Genomic DNA, 18,242 nt, shown 5'->3' with positions numbered 1-18,242 from the left:
ACCATCCTTTCTGAAATAGCGAGCGATCACATGCTCAGCTGCCCGTAATACATCAAGGACACAACAATACGCTCCGTCCCATTGATACAACCATCCCCACGACTCGGATGTCAATATATGTATTTTTTTCTTTCTCCTGTAGGGAAGCGTGTCTACTGATCATCGCCAATTTGTGAGAAGTCAGCAATTTTGAGCAGGGAATATAAGAGAGATGTATTCAGCAGAACAATGGAAGTGAAACAGGGAAGCAGGTTACTTGGGTACCACAACATTAAGTACTTTCTGACAAAGACTGCATTAGCAGATGACAGGAGATTGAACACATAGCAAACAAAATGCTTTGCAGATTTTCCTGTCCTTGATGTTGCAGCTGATCTGGAAGAGAATGTGCAAAGTCCCTCATGCAGAGAGAGCCTTTGATCTCGGTGTACTAACTTGATACACTTACAAATCCATGCGTGCCTTTTGTCCTCCACATCTTAAAGAGGGTCTACAAATAAAATAATGGATTAGCCGAGGCTGCTCTGTTATAAGGAAATATATTTTCAACAGCTTTCTTAAATCAACTTTGTAAATGTATTTTTTCCCTTTTTCATGCTTGACATTCAAGCAGAAGGAAGGACGATTATGTGCTATGATCTGTGGAAGATTCAACTCCTCCTCGGGACAAGTTTGCCTGGAGTTATCAAAATCCCTGTATTTACTGAATATGAAAAAGCAGCGAGTGATGGATTTGGCTTTTAACTGCTAAAATCTTTCGCGGGTAAAGAACAGCTATTAATATACAATGGCTTTTCACCTTGACGATTTTAAATTAATTTCCAACTGACCCATACAGGAAGTTTAGACTCCAGGTTTGTCCCTTCGAGAAATATTCGGGGCTTCGAATTAGACCCCTTGCTTCTCTCCAGATAACCACAGAGCAACAGCCTGCTGCCACGCCAGATCTCTGTTCTGAACCTGAATTTTACAGGCTGGTTTGCAGACCTCACGGCAGATTTTCCTGACGGAGCTGTGGGAGGTTTCAGCATTCTCTCACGGTTAACATTTCTGACTGGATGCCTTTCCCTGGGTCTTTACAATTAACTGCATCCACTTTAGAAACACATTATGCTGGGATGCAGGAGTGGTTTGTTTCCGAATGACATGCTCTTCTCACTTTGCTTCAGTCAACAGAGGTTGTAACTGCAGAAGGATAATGGAAACTACTTTGGTGCTATTCTTTATTCTTTGAGGAGACTGGCGTGCTGTAACTAACAATTTTCCACATTTGGCATCTAACAGGGTGAATTCATGAATTATGTCCCCGGTATAATTTTTCTAGGAATACTGCTTTCTAGATGTGAACCAGTCACCCTGGTTCTCCTTTATAATGAATGGAGCAAAGAAGAGGCATTTCTTAGGTGTGATCCATACCAGCCTAGCATAAATGAGATTAGATAAACCAAGCTCTAGAAGTGCCTGTTCCTCTCCCCTACAGAGAGGAGCACAGGCTGATAAATACACATATGAACACTTGAACCGCAGACCTCAAAGTCAGTGGAGACGAACGACATACCCTGGTGAGGAGTTCTCCACAGTAACACTCGGTGTGTTAACCAAAGGGAATGTCAGAGTTAACATTAGGTGTAACACAGAGAACAGTAGGGCCCCCATTCATACACTATATTCTCAAGTACCTATATGACAAGTGAAACGTGAGGCAGCAATGAGCTCTTGCAGAAGAGGTAGCCAGCAGTACCACGGGCTGTGCTAGGCAGAGCATCACCAGCAGGTTGGGGCAGGAGCTCCTTCCTCTCTGCTCAGCCCTGGAAGACACACCTGGAGTGTTGGGTCCCATGCTGGTCCCCAGTATGAGACATGGACGTACTGGAGGGAGTCCAGTGAAAGGCCATAAAGATGATTAGGGGTCTAAAGCACCTAAACACACAAGCAGAAGCTGAGAGCTGGGACTGCTCAGCCTGAAGGAGAGGAGGTTTGGGGGCAGGGGACTCCATCAAGTTGTGATGTCCACCTGAGGTGGGCAGTGAAGATGACAGAGCCACGATCCTCTCAGTGGTGCCCAATAACAGAACAGAAGCCAATGGGTACAAGTTGAAATACAAGGCATTCCACATAAATGCAATGCCTCGCCTGTTTACTGCGAGTGTGGTCAAATGGTTTAACAAGTTGCCCAGAGAGGCTGCGGAGTCTCCAGACATAGAAATACTGAGCAGGAACAGTCCTGAGTAACATGCTGCAGTGCACTGAGCAGGCTGTTGGACTAGATGATCTACAGAGGCACCCTCCAGCCTCAGTCGTTCTGTGATTCTCTTGCTAAGACTGAGTTGATATCTTTTGTGCACCCCTCTTGTGTCCATACAAACATTACCAAATATATAATCACTGCCTGTAGGAGATGTTTGCAGTCTCTTGGTCACTTCACTTGACTGTAAACCTTGAGCTTTTTGAGCTGTTTCTTAAGTTAGGAGTATTCAAACTTCATCTCTCCTAGGACCTCACTGTTGCACGTGTAGCACAAAGGGCAAATTTTAGCTTGAATACCACCAAGTACACAACCCTTTGCGCGGCATATCCAGTGGTGGATCATTTATGGTTGGGCAGAAAACCCTACCCACGGAAAGATGAAGGATCTTCTGTTCACTCACTTCCCCACCTTTGCATTTAAGTGTAAAGCAAAGCATCAGATGGACTTCCTCTGAAGGGAGTAAAACCCTTATGCATACTCCTGCTCATTCCTGAGCTTACTACTGTTGCCCACCATGGCTCATTTCCTAACTTATCACTCTGTCTCTTTTTTTTTTTTTTTAAAGGCAATGTATATCGGCTGAAAAGATAACAGTGGCTTCTTACTATATAAAAGGCCTGCCACGGTGGTGATTTATGTTATCTTTATAATTAGGATATATTGCACTGGAGAGTTTTGCTTTCTAATTAAAGTCTGTTTGACCTTCTGGCACTCCTTGGGCCTAGCTAGACCCAATTGGTGACACAAAGCACCCACACTGTGGAAAGCCTTAAAGATTTCTGTGTATGTTCAACAGCATCGTTTTTTCTTGAGCGCCGCTTGTAGTTCACACTCTGCAGTAGAATTCCATTTTTAAAACCAAAGTATATACACCAATCTGAATTATGCTAAGAACACGGTTTATCATAATAATAGCCTTCAGAAATGTCCTATTCAACAGAAATACTGTCCTACTTGAGACATCACAAAAACATCAGCTTGCAACTGCTGAAGAAACTTCCCAAGAAGGATGTACTCCATCTGTAAAATTGCTGATATCTGCAGAGAAGAGAGACTTCCTCCCAAATCATATTTTATGTTGAGAGGAGGATAAAATCTTCTTTATCACACACTGTTCCAGAGATTTTTTTCCCTTTCCCACTTACCACATCCAGTACAAGACAATACAACATGACCTGTTCCCAAGCTGCTCTAACTCTAGAACTCTTTGGATGACGCCCATCTAAGACTTCTGCTTAACAGCATGCAGTACTTTTTAATAATGTATGCATACAGATCTTATTTAACACTTCCCTCGTCAAGAAATCTCACAGGATAGCGGGCACAACAGCAATGAAATCCAAAGTTTGGGGAGTTTCCACTAAAAGTGGAAATCTTAAATTTAACCTCATTGGGTTCAAGCAACGCAAAAAATAAAGGCTACATTTTGCAATGGACTATTTCATTGTCAAGCTGTACTGCAAATTGCCTTCTTTTATTGTTGCCTCTCCAAATCTTTCAACATTTCTGTTTCTCAGGAATTTCTCCTACATTTTCTGTATTGTGAATTTTAGTTTTGTTTTTGTTTTTTCAAGTCAGATTCACTTAATACAACTGGCTTTTGGGTTTGTTTATGTCTCTTCTTCCTTGGCACTAATGCTCTTTCCTCAACTGTAATTCAATACAGGCATTTCTCCTTTCCTTTATAAAATGTAACTTATTAAACAAACTAACATAAATCTCTAAGACAGTCTATTTAAAAGTTACTTTAACAACAATATTCTGTCATGCTCTTGATTATGGTACCAACATAGCGCCACGGACTTACATGTGACAGTTGCACGTTCTTCACCTGTCTCTTAAGAAGCAAAGACCAAACAAATAAAACCCACAACCTAGCTTTCCCCCTTGAAAATGAAAGGTTTATTCTGTAATTGCTCTGTTACCAAAAAAAACATAAAAATACTTCAAATCCTGTTAGACTGCAACATATTTTTGAAGTGTGATATTGAATCACTGAACTACCTTTGCCACAGTTAGGGTAGAGGCACACAGCCAGACAACTGCAAGGTGCCCTAAGGCGTGAATGTCCATTGTAAAGCTTTACCACAGAAATGGCCTATTGACGTTATCTTACCACTTGTTAATCTGTGGTTATATCTTACCCATCTTTTATTTATCCTCCATTTATAAATTTCTATTTATACCATTGAAAAGTGTGAGTGTACCTTTACTCACCTTTCACTTTTTTTTTTTTTTTTAAAGGGTGCTAACTTGAAGGTAGGCCTAGGGTCTCAGTGACAGTAAAGCACCAGCATCTACAGCCCTGGAAATACATGTTTCTAAAATTTGTAGTAGGTGACAATATACAGTGATAAGAGCTGGAAAGCAGAAGCCATTACCCAAAGTATCTTAAACAATTTTTTTTAAAAAAAGGGGTGGTGGTGAAGATGGAAGTTCCTGAAAGCCTAGCATTGCTATCACTTTTAAAACAAAAACAAAACTGTCCTGATTATCATATGTACCCCCTGAAAAGCAGTTAGTAGAACTGAAAGAAAGAGAAAAAGGCCTCACTGGTACTCCAAGAGGTAAACCACAGCCACCAAAACTGCTCTCCTACACTACACGTGTGAGGTACTTACCCCACTAGGCTTCAAGAGAAACATCTTACAGTGGCTACCACAGCTTGAACTGCTGCTTCCTTTTCACTTTCAAAGACCTTTGCTTTTTGAAACATAACTTCACATTGGAAGAGCTAAGCAAACCCCAGATCTCCATGAGTGAGGTAGAAAGTTTTTTGCCATGGCAGCCGTGATACCTGGAAGCGGAGAAGTGCTGAGAGAATACCTGTGCACACCAAAAACTCGTAAAAATGTTTAAAATTTGTTAAAGCAATACAATAAAACCAAAATGAACTGGAGACCTCAGATCTTACACAGAAGTTCCAAAAGGCACAGACACTTTACTGCAATTTCTGATCAATACCACAGCTTCCCTCTTCTGGAAACACCAAGAAAATATTGTTTTGCTGTGGTATTTGAAGCTTGGCTTCAACTGGGAAACAGCAGATGAGTCTTCAGAGTACAGAAGCAGAAAAAAATAGAAATAATGTTTTAAACTTGCATCCGTATTTTCAGAAACTACACTTTCAGACGAGAACCTTTTTATTTTCCTCTCTTTAAATGCTATATAAGAAGAGTTGCAGTGGTTGTGCTTCACCAAATGCATATATTTGTATGTTCCAACATCTGTTGCTTTTGCAAAACCACGGGCATAATTTTTTTCCAAACAAGAAGCTGCACTTTTGACTTCTTAAGTACTATTTCAGATAATTGAACTGTGTCAGGTTATCACAAAAACACATGCATGACAGCCAATTTCACATTCATTGATTCCTGTATTATATGTAATTTAAAGTAAGGAATAATAAAATTTTTCAACACCACAGTCCTGATGTAGGTAAGCATCATGGATCAAGAAGACTGTAGCTCCGTGTTCTTATTAAGTATATTAACCATGTTTGGTTTGGTCATTCACCACTAGCTAGTTTTTATTAAGGATGTTTTAAACTACAGGCTCTGCTCTAGCACAAAGTAAATAAATACATCATCAAAAGAAATTTGAGGGCTACGAAGATGGTGAAAGGCCTGGAGGGGAAGACGTACGAGGAACGGCTGAGGTCACTGGGCCTGTTCAGCCTGGAGAAGAGGAGGCTGAGGGGAGACCTCATCGCAGTCTACAACTTCCTCGTAAGGGGTTGTCAAGAGGCAGGAGACCTTTTCTCCATTAACACTAGTGACAGGACCCGCGGGAACGGGGTTAAGCTGAGGCAGGGGAAATTTAGGCTGGACGTCAGGAGGGGGTTCTTCACAGAGAGGGTGGTTGCACACTGGAACAGGCTCCCCAGGGAAGTGGTCACTGCACCGAGCCTGTCTGAATTTAAGAAGAGATTGGACTGTGCACTTAGGCACATGGTCTGAACTTTTGGGTAGACCTGTGCGGTGTCGAGAGTTGGACTTGATGATCCTTAAGGGTCCCTTCCAACTCAGGATATTCTATGATTCTATGAAATCAGTTTTTAGATGAATACACATGTATATGATTCATGAACAGTACAAAACTAAGACATATTTTTAAGATTCTCTAGTATTCCTCTGCCCTCCCCCCAAAATATGTAACACAATTTCTAACAGAGATGTTCACCTGATAAACATGCTTCTGTTATGTTCTGCTGGTCATTTACGCTACGTATGTTGTCACGCTAGGAATATGAAACAATACCGTAAGTAAGGCAAATGTTTTAATTCCAACTCCATAAAATTCTATTAATGTCAAATATTATTTGTTTTTATTATCTAAATAATCCAGCTTAGGCTGTCACTCACTCCTTTTTATTCATTTTTTGTTTTGTCTTACTGCGTGCATCTCTCACAAAGTGAAAAATGTCTATTTAAAGATAAGTGGAAATGCTACAGCACACAACGTTTTCATGTCAAAATAATTACATTATTATATTCTGAGTTAAATAATATAACATAGGAAAACATTTTGATATGGATTTGACAGTTGCAATCCTGGCAGGATCAAATCAACTTCTTCCCAACTAATTTCTGCTGGATAAAAACAAACAAAGAGCTCCCAAACCCAAATCAGCAACCCCTTCAAAGCCCCGTCACAGAAGCCGGTCATGACAGAAGGAAATTCTCTTGGATTTTTTCTTGGAGGCTGAGCCAAGTTCTGATCTGTCACAGCACTCTGCTCTGCTCTCAAAAGCCAGAGGAATTATACTGGCCTGGAACATGACAGTTGGTAATCAGATTGCTATGAGTTGATATTGGAAATAATTTCAAAATAAATTAACAAAAAGGTTCCCTCTCTTTCAATCTCATCAAACTAGTCTCTATCATGGAAAAAAATTGTTTCTTTGCTAAAAGAGAGGACTTGAAAATTGTGGAAGTGGAGGCGCGGTTGTGAGTCAAAAAGGTAACAGCTGAGGTCTTGCACACTTGTGAAACATGTCCAAAGAGTTTCTTGTGCACTCTTTATCTTCACAGCAGTAATACCCACAGCTTTGAGCATGCTCCCCCCACAACAGATACATTTCTACTGGTTGACACTACCACATTTTTCTGATGGGGAGATGATGTAATACTCCTTTAGGAATGGAAGATTTTTTTTTTTTTGACTTAATAAACCAAACTCAAGCTGCACTGAGACACTTCTCTGTAATATGCTGCATTTCTGTACAAATATCACGCTCAATTTTTGTGTGTTCTACAGAATAAAAGAAATATTTTCCATACTGCTGTTCTTTACATAGCCTCACAGCCCTTAATAAAGACTTTATCTCCACCCATTTCTTAGAGAAAAGAGCATAACTACATTTTCACATCTTTGACATAAATGCTTTGTTTTTTACGGATACAGAAAGATATCTCAAAAGAAATGTCTCCTGTGCAGTTATTATGCTTCATTAAGTATAATAATTAAAATAATTTTATTTGCGGTATTAATTTAAATCTTGGAGATCAAGTAAGGATCCTGTTTTTTTTCTGTCTGTGTTCACAAACAATGCATCTGTGTGTTTCTTCTAAAGGTCACTATAATTCAAACTGGTCTTGAGACTCGTACGCTTAGTAGATACAAGCTGAAGTAACTACCACCATTTAACATCAAGATGACGACAGATTCACATCACCTATGGACCCAGGCCAAATTTGGGAGCTTAAAATAGTTCCTGGCAATTATACAGTAAAACGGTTGCCTTTTATAAGCATAGAAGAATTATACAAAGATACACATGGATACCAAGTATTAAGGCTTAAACTGTCCCACAGAAATTTCACTTCATGATTCCAGCAAATTATTATTTTCTTCACTTGACCCTTTCCCTTCTGATTACAATTTTCTCACTTTTTATTAGCATCACAAATCCTGATCAGTTACATTTTGCATCACCCCTTTCACATGCTTTCTGTTTCCTGTTGCTCAATGTATTTTCCTCTTGGTGTTTCTCTGTATTTTGATATTGTAATGTAATAAATGCATATTTGCTGGTATGATGAATTTAAGAGAAAGATTTGTATTCCCAATGTCATTCTGGCACAGCACAGTCTTACAGAATGAAAAATCAGCAAATATAACACTTTACAGTACCCTTTTCAGTCAGTCTACTAAAGGTAGACTTATGACTTATTTAATATATACTAACAGAGTTTCCATCTGTTTAATTTTAATAAAATATCAGAACAAAGCCACCATAAAATGTCCTGAGTATTAATTCTCTTCTCTTACCATGCAGTAACCCACTGTGGTTTCAAAACGCACTATTAGACAAGTTTATAAATTAAGTGCGTGCAATAGCGAGTAATAAATGAGCACAAATTTGAACATATATCAATATAGGAAAAACAAATTTTTAAAAAGCAGTTTTACTCAAGAAATGAAATTTTTGGTCCATGAGAAGTCAGCTGCATTCCCCTTGTCTTCAGTGAAGTCACAGTTTCACTCTACATATACATGGTCATAAGCCAGTGTTTTTCCAATCATCTTCATAGCTAACAGCAGATACTCACCCCAGATCTGCTCAACCAAATTCCAAAGAATAAAGTTTGGAAGGTGTTAACTGAAAGCACATAACTTTCTAACTCCAGCTAGAGAACCTTTAAAATTCAAAACCGAAATGTATCAATGACGAAACTGAAGAGGCAAATCTGTCAGCATTACAGACAAGGTTTCCAAACTAATTTTAAGGGAAATAATAATTAAAGACATGCATGCCCTTCCACAACCCTCTGACACTATACAGGTTATGAAGAACAGGAAAAGGAGAGTTGGCATTATGTGTAACACTGTTCACCATCTTCAGTAGGTCACTGGTCTTTTAAATAATCTCTAGTGAACAAATAAGATTTCAGAAAGTTTTTAGTAGATAATTACACTTCCTGATTTTGTAATTAGTGGAACTACATGTAATTACATAATAATTATGACGGTAATTACGTAATTAAGATGTATAATTATGTAGTAAAAAACATTATGGAAATAAAAGCCATCAACTGTATAAGCACAATACATTTTTAAAAATAAATTCTGTATCATCTGTTTAAAGCTACCATTTTCCTCAAAATATCAAAGTGATTATGAGCCATCACTGGCAAGTTCTAAAATACATTTCTTATGCGACTTAAAAATCATACAGATAATTGTATCTTTTTTTAAATCTCTTTAAAACCTTACGTTTATATTACCCTTCTGATGTCTAGGCACATACATACCGAATATATTATACAGAGTTAAATTGTTTATATTTATATTTCCAATTCCTACTGAAATATTTTTTTTAAAAAATAGCATCAATGTCAGAATTCTAGTATCTAAAAGACAGGATTATTATTTTTTTGAGTACACTGCCAGATCCATCAAATTTAAGAATCTTATAAAAGGAAGAAGATGCTAGTCTTGCATTTTCCACTAGAGAAAAAGAGCTTGCTGCTGTGAGAAGCAGTAGTCACTAAAAGAGGCCTTGTTGCTTCTGACTTGCCTTTAACAGCACCAAAACCCCAAACTTATTAACACAGATGAAATCAGAAAGAACGAAATCTCTATAAGAAAAATGTCAGAGCTGCAAATAAAGAAGCAATGAAGAAAAAAGAGCTTTAAAGAATATTTTCTCTTTACAGACGCTCCTGAGAGAACTGATAAAGCAGCCAGACTACATTAGATAGAATAGCCTACTGCACAGGCTATAACAAGTTGGCATATATTTATATGCTTAAGTAGGAAAAAAATGCTGAAGAGCAAATGAGAAGATATTTTTCCCACACAAAGAAAAAAGACCTCAGTAGCAGCAGGGTGTTTATTTGAAGTCAAATAACCATTCCAGTTCAGGAGGAGTCAGTTAGTTAAGCCAACTACTTCACATCCCACCTGCAACATTACACACAATGTGCATGAAAAACAACTTCATTAATCAAAACTACTTTATTAGAGGTATGAGCCACAGCAAATGCAATCCTGTCATGCCACAGACATCCCACATTGTGGACATATCACAGCTGTTGTTACTTATTATTTCTATTTATTTCATTCACAGACAGAGAAAATAATTCACAAGAATTCTTAACTCCACGAGAGATGTCACAGGCTGTTAAGCTTAGTGTTCAGAGAAAGGGTTACAGAGACGTACAGTGGGTATAACGAGGTGTGCTTAGATTTGGTAGATTTAACAAAAAGACCCCATGAGCAGAAATAGAATGGAGGAAAAACAGATACAGGACAACGTCAAACTGGTAATAAAAAATACGATCATTATGGAAGGGTAACTTAAGATTTACATACACTACTTCAAAAGGGTCAAAATACTTCAATGGATATTTTTTGTTTGGAGAAAAGTTAGTGAGATTTAAAAACACGTAAGAAAGTGACTCAAAATTTTAAAAGTTCGAAAATCTTCCTCTACAGAACACATGAAGGAAAAATGAGCAAGTGCTTCTAAGGATATACCGAAAGATTAAATTAATGAATATTAGTATTTTATAATCTCTTCAAAACAACTTGTTTGGAAGACAAAGTACTTGAAATGTGCAGAGGAGTAATTGTTTGCTTGGATATAAAGAGCACTAACTCTAGCGAAGTGAAGTCTCAGTGATACCGTCTAGAGATGAGATGCCAGCAGAAGGGCTTTGTTTATTGAGTCATACTCCTGTCAAAATGGTTTTGCCAAGTTCTAGCTAGTGCCATCTTAAAAATAAACCCACTAAAGTGTACATGCACATAGGTTATTTATATGATTTTCCTTTATCTTCTCCTGGAAAGCGTACATAATCAACTTTTACTGACTTCAACAAGTATTCTTCCGTAGTCTTTTTGCCTGCCTATCCATAAATGCCATATAGTTCTGATACCCAAAGTCTCCATTTTGTTATGCTGGTTTCACATACAATACAAGCCTACCAGCTCTCTTACACATGATCTCCTTCTCCTACCTCACTGAGCTTCCACACTGTATCATAGAGCAGGAACGACTTGCTCAGGCCCACCCACTTATCCTACTTGCAGTTTGTCTCCCTCCCTCAATCTCCCCATCACCTGACAGGAGTACACACACTAAACCACACTGACAAGCAGTTCTGCCAATGTCTCCATTATAAACTGTCTTCTTTCAAAGAATACCTCCATTAAAAATTCACTTCAACCTTCTACTTGGCGCACCAAGTTATGAACATACTGAGAAAAAAACCCAATGTTGAAATTACAGGATTCACACACATATCCAGAGATGAATTTTATTTTTTTATCTAGGACATACAACCTGAAAAAGTTTCATTTTTCCCAACAGTACTTTGCAGCTTATTCCTCCATAAAGTAAACTAGACACTTCTGGTATTTGTACGCAAGGGTGAAGTGAGGCACATACACGGCTGTGATAGGAGTGGGAAAACATCCTCTGAACAGACATTTGTATTTCCATGTGTATGTACATTTACAAGTATATGATCTTATATATGCTAAGTAGAATATTTGATTATATTCTACTTCCACAAACTGGCAGATACTTTGAAGACATAGGTCTTCCCGACAAACAAGAACATTTTCCAAATCAATCCTCTCATCCTCTCTTCTACTTATGCATCAAGCTGATATGCCCAGGCTTTTTTGGAATCTGACAATCAGGGGCTCAGTAGCTGAACATATTCTGCAAAAGAATATACTGCAGCATCTTTGCAATTTCTGTCCCTGAAATACCTAAATGCACTGCAAACAACACTCATGACCCTACCTCTCTCAGAACTGGGATGGTGGAAAGGTGGTGGCTTTCAGTCCCATTTTATAGTGTGATACAGACACCCTACAAACAGGATCCTATTTCTCTAAGAAACTGCAGCACGATCTGAACAACCTCAATGATATTAATGCACTGCTTTTGGAATAATGTTGTAGTCATTGTGAATAAGGAAACTACAGCATTCTTATCCAGGCTTCCATAAAGACTTAATTTATGCTAGGAGGGGGAACTGAACTAGAGACATCTGTGTGAAGCACAGTAGTTTTACTGACTTTATGTGGGCTCCGTTTCTCTTCATTTTTAAAGGTTTTCATTTTACTGTAGAAGCAAAATGAAAACAGTAATATCTTTGAATATTTAACAATACCAATTTTTGAATGGGATAATGATATAAAGCTTACTACACTCTATTTTGATTTCCTGATGACATAGCCATTAAAATACATTGGTTTCCATTTCTGAAGTTAAAGCATACAGAGTGAGTATACTCCTGTATTTAAACATCACATGTTTAAATCACTGATAGTTTTCCTATCTTTTTTCCATCCAAATGAACAGAGGATACTTTGCTACTCCTACTGCTTTTTGCTGTTCTGACTGTGCACCTAAGCAGCAATATCCTAACCAGCTTTGCGAACCTCTAAGTATAAGGAAGCACTAAAACATTTTGAGTGCATTACGAGTCACAATGGAGCAGTTTCTCCTGTCCTTTTTTAATTAAAAAAATAATTCAGAGCAAATAGACCTGACACTATTACTGGCAGCTGTAAATTAGTGCTTTTGGCACAGAGATACTGAAAATTAAATTGTTTTTGACCTGATACTAACCGTGTACAGTTCCTAATTTAGACAGACAGCAAAGGAATTTCAGAGTTTCACTTATTTAGCATGGAAACTAGGACCCTCGCACAATGTTAACATACTAAACTATATCATCATGAGAGACATTAAACTTTCAGATGAAGAGAACCAATTGCTTGGAGGTAAATGCTACAAATAATAATAAATAATAATATAACAGATAATAATAATAAATGCTACAAATAAAAAACAGTAATTATATAATCCAGATATTCCTGAATAGTATAACTGACAGCTGACATCACTAGTCACTGAAATAGTAAAACATCATGTAGACCAATCAGCTTATTTTTAATTCTTACAGGCAGAAGATAGCTCAAAATCTAGTTGTAAACACGAAGACGACAAGAAATAGAATAATAAACCACAGGGATGTGGAAAAAAATAAATCGTGTCAGCCACTGTAATTTCCTTGGGTAACAGAAAACAGATTATAGGATATCTAGTAGAGGTTACATCCTAACTTCAATCTGGCTTTTGAAATTGTCTTCCATGATATTTAAGAAAATCCAGGAAATGTAAATGAAATGAACGCCAACCTGTACGGTGTAAATGAGCTGAAATGATAAAAAGAGCATTAATGGACACCTGGATAAATATAATATGTGGGGGAAGAATCAACATAGGTTGTGTTACAAGGCAAGACCCATCTCACAAACCTATTAATAATCTCGTGAAGCGTTCAACAAGCATGTGAACAGGGATGATCCAACCGATACTGTCCATTTGGCGATCTTTGTAAATGTCTCCTACCTAAACCTTTTAAAGAGAAAAACAGGCATGGCTTAAGAGGGTATAGATAAATGACCAACCAAAGATAAGAAACACAGCTTAAGTTGTAAGTTCTTAAGATGGAAAACTGTCACCAATGGAGTTCCACAGCCACCTCGACTATATTCATAAGTGACCTGGGAAAGGAAGGTTGTCAATAAAGATATCAACTTGCTTGTAACACTATGCTATGCTAGAGTCAGAAGTAAAGAACACCAGGAAGATCTTGGCAATCAGCTAATGAAATGGGAAATTAATTTAGCTTAGATAAACATATAGCAATAGGCCTAAGTTCTTTTCTAAACCTTAATTATGCAAAAAATGAACTCCGACACGATCACAAGCATACCTAGAAGTTGAACGGTACAAAACCACAAAAAAGTATTAGCAATTACTTGGAGAAAACAGAGAACAAAGCAGGTAGTATCGTCTACACCACAGTATAAATCCATGGTTCACCTTCATCGTGAAAGCTCTGTCCCTTTCTTGGCTCCCATCACAAGGAGGAGAAAGTTCTAAGGCAAGTGAACACAGAAGTTAAATTGTTTCCAAATGTGGAAATATTAAATAGATCAGGAGTCTTCAATGTGGAAAAGACATGACAAAGATTTGCTGGTGGGATGTGAGAGAAGTTTACAAGTTTAGTACCAGCATGAAATAATGTAGGGATCTGTTGTTGTCCCGTCTTCCAGCACAAGAACCAAGAAACTACAAAGGGAAACAGCGACTGTTTAAACCCAAAACAAAAGCTTCATGCAACAGCTGCTGGACCTGTAGGCCTTCTTGATACCTAGTGAATGGATGAACTCAAGGGAAGACTGGATGAGTTCCATTAAAAAAAAGTCTCTGGAAGTTACTAGATAACATATCCAGTGGACAAAATCTTTAAGATTAAATACTTAGAGGCTGGGAGAGTCTTTGGGAAACAGCAACATGTATAGTTGCACTGCTCTTGTATTCTTCCTTTGGCACTTGTCAGAGACAGGGATCAAACAAGGCTATATGGACTTTTGTCTGATTCCATATACTTCTGCTGTTCTAAGATTTTCAAGAACGTATTAGGAAAACATGGTGAACTTTGTTTAGAAAAGCATGACTATCAACTGCTCAGGGCAAAATGATGGGAGGTTCTTGAATGAGATTCATTCTCTGCACAGGTATTTGTCAGGGTGCTGGTCTATGTACTTTTTTTGAGAACTGAAGTAAGAAATATAGTATATTCCCTGATTCGTCTATAATTTAGATTTTGTAGACAATGTAAAACTGGCAGGAGCTGTAAGTATGCCAGAAGATCAGATTAGGGCTTAAGGTAATTTTGAGGAAGTGGATCTGATTTGAAACCTTCCTCAACCACACTAACAAAGAAAAGTAAGAAGTACTGTTCCTTTGTACAAATCAGAGAATCATTAAGGTTGGAAAAGACCTCCAAGATCATCTGGTCCAGCTGTGCCCCCTCCACCAGTATTACCCATTAAACAATATCCCTGAGCAGAATCATGGTACATACATCAATACATGTCCACAAATAAACACAGGGTGCAAAAATGGTTAGAAACAACGATTCATGACAGCATATAATGGTTACAATAGAACAGCAATGAAACGAGTGAACAATGTTGTTGCAAACATTGTGAACACCATACTGGTATGAATAAACAGAAGAGCCGCCTGTAAAACACGTTAATTAATCTTTCTGCTGCGTTCCACTCTGGTGGAATGAATCTGACCTACTGAAGGTCTAATTATTGATGGTTCTTTAACAACAACAACAAATAATAATAAAAATACACAAAAAAAAACAACACAACAAAACATGCAGAGAATTAGAAAACTCTTCCCTAAAACCTCTCCAAAAAGTTCAGGTTTGTCGTTGAAAATGACACAGAAGATAACATACGGGCTTTAAATATGCAGAATTCTCTTAAAGAAAAAGAATAGAACATTGCCCATCATGCACAAAATAAACTTTAGAAAACAACATTCACCACAGATGTACAGAAAAAGTCTCTACGGTAAGTAGAGAAGAAGAAACTGGTTGAAAAAATCTGACAGGCTGTAGAACCTGCATCACCAAAATTTTATTTTATTTTATTTCTATTTATTTTTTTAATTTATCCTCTCTTTAAAATGCTGGCTAGACAGACAATCCTATTGATCCTCTTGCAAGAAAAGGGAGCAGGATGGATGACTTTTGAACTCCCAATGACTTCACAATTATTCTTTTAGATTCCATCTCAATAAATAGCACAGACCTCCAACATAAATAGCAGAACAAACAGAAGCCTGTTCTGCAATTAAGGTTCTCTGTTTTGAAGGGGCAAATACAGAAAATGCAGGTGAACTAGCAGTGGAATCTCAAGGTTCTGAATGGAGAGAAAGCACAAATTCCTTCCAGCTACAGCGGAAAACACATTTATAACATGAATCTCCAGCCACTGAAAACTCTTTATAGAAGACCACTCCAAGATGAGTAACAACCTAGAACTGCTATCAAGAATAAACAAAGCTATAAGCATGAAGAACCAGTCTTTAAAAACGCAGAAATGGTGATAAAATGCAGAATTGCAAAAAGCCCATGACATTTAGGCTTTCTACAACAATTTCTCTAAATAAATAATAAAAAAAGCAAAAAGCAAAGACCCTCCCCAAACCAAACCAAGAGTAAATAAATGGCTTTTTCACCTAACTAATAAAGAAGAAACTGAACATACCAAAGATATACAAAACCGAAATTAATTTTTTACTGCTATCATTGGAAAGCACAGTGCTGCTACTCACAGGTCAAGGACAGAACAGCTTGTGAACAATGGCACAGAAACATTTTTTTTCTTTCAAGAGAAAAAAAAAAAAGCTTTATGTTTTTAAGAGAGTTCACTACATTTCCAGTTCAGGACTAAATTGGCATATGAAAATTATTTCAATACTACAAAGCTTTACATTAATTGTGACAAATCAATACACTGTGCTGAAGTTGAACCGCCCAAGAGAAGAGAGGGTCCTGGCAGAGTTCTAACAATTCCTTGAGAACTGCTCCGGAAATTAAGTTTATGTAACTTTCTCCAACTAGGGGTGAGGGTCCAGGGAACATTTTCTGATTAAGGCAGAAGGTGGGAAATCATGTGAATGCAGAAGCCATCATACTATTTTTCAGAAATAATTCATTAACATCGAAGTCTAAAATTATAAATGAGATTAAGCGGTCCGAAATGAATGAAACCAAGACAATGAAAGTAAAAACAAAATAATAATAAAAAAGCGCTAAGCCTGAGATACAAGATTTCTTTCATCACATAACTACAAGTTAATGATATAATGCAGCTATGAACTATGAGCTATATGCGACTCAAGAGAGCAACACAAGAGTTACTTCGAGCAAATGTACAGGTGCAGTGGATGAGACAGTGGATAGATGCCATCCAGAATAGCACGCTCTTTCTAGTTCCTCACATTCAAAAATGAATTCAACCTAAAAAAGTCTAGAGGTATTAGTAGGAAGGATCATACAACAGAGACCAATTCCTACTAAAGAAAGCTGTAAATGTCTTAATATAAAACAAAACAGAGATGTCACCACTGTTTCTAAAAACACAGTGGAGAACATCAAGGAGGGGAAATAAACATTTAGTAAATGAACATAAACTAGCCAAACAAGTTAAATGGGAAAATTATAGTGAGTTTTCAGTCATCATCAGATGAGGCTCTGAAACACATAGTAAACAATAGTGAAAGGTGAAGAACCACCCACAGGTTTCAAAATAAAGTGCCAAAAACTTGTAACATCCGTGAGATGTGATGGTAGCAGGGGATTGAATATGATCACCCTTGAAACCACTTCTATTTTTATATCCTTATATTAGACAGAAGATCTACACACAAAGACATCCAGCTTCAGCTAGTATTAGATACCACTATTTGACATTCCTTCAGTACATCTACAAAGTTATATTAGACTGAGATGACCATACAGGGTGACCTTCCTTGCCTGTACAAAACCATTCTGAAGTGCAAGCATCAGATTGAGGTCACTGTCTTGAGAGGGATTAAGAAAGGAAATGAGGAATTCTAAAAGAAGAAACTTAACCATAACAGGCCAAAAACAGACTGCTTGCTTATTTGAGCATTTTCTTAGCTAAGAGTTTACAGCTATGTTGGTTTTCATATAAAGCTCATCAAAATAACAACATTTAGGGAGACTGATTCTTATCTCTTTCCATCACCCAGCAACTTAGCTGGTGACACAGGTCAGGGCTGGGGAAAGACTTCTGCAGCAGAACAGCCATCAGATCAGCAGTCTACAGAGGTAGCGCTTTTTGTTCACCGGCACCACCAAGAGCACAGTGGAAGTGCTCTCTGTGAACAACACACAAAGGTGGGCTCCAAATTCAGTTTTATTCAGAACGCCCCACCAACCATGTATTAGCCCACAATCAGAAATATTCCTGTCAGCTTGAGAATCATTTAGCTGCACAAAATCCATAAACACATTATAGCTTGGAGATGGTAAATATTCCAAATATTATGGTAATTGGAAGATGACAAGAAGAAAATAAGTCTTCCTAACACTAGATTAATTTGTGGTTTTAGCAGAGCTTTGTA

The 18,242-nt window shown here is 37.7% G+C and overlaps 1 protein-coding gene across 1 annotated transcript in view; it reads right to left on the bottom strand.

Moving 5' to 3' along the window:
* POLA1 (DNA polymerase alpha 1, catalytic subunit) overlaps nt 1–18,242 on the bottom strand; it is a 204,154-nt gene that overhangs the window by 25,498 nt on the left and 160,414 nt on the right. The gene's annotated exons all lie outside the window — the stretch shown is intronic.

This window comes from Aythya marila (genome assembly GCF_965140915.1).
Source record: "Aythya marila genome assembly, chromosome: 1".
Classification (NCBI taxonomy): Eukaryota; Metazoa; Chordata; class Aves; order Anseriformes; family Anatidae; genus Aythya; species Aythya marila.
Note: the sequence above shows the minus strand (reverse complement) of the source record. Positions and strands in the feature narration are given on the sequence as shown.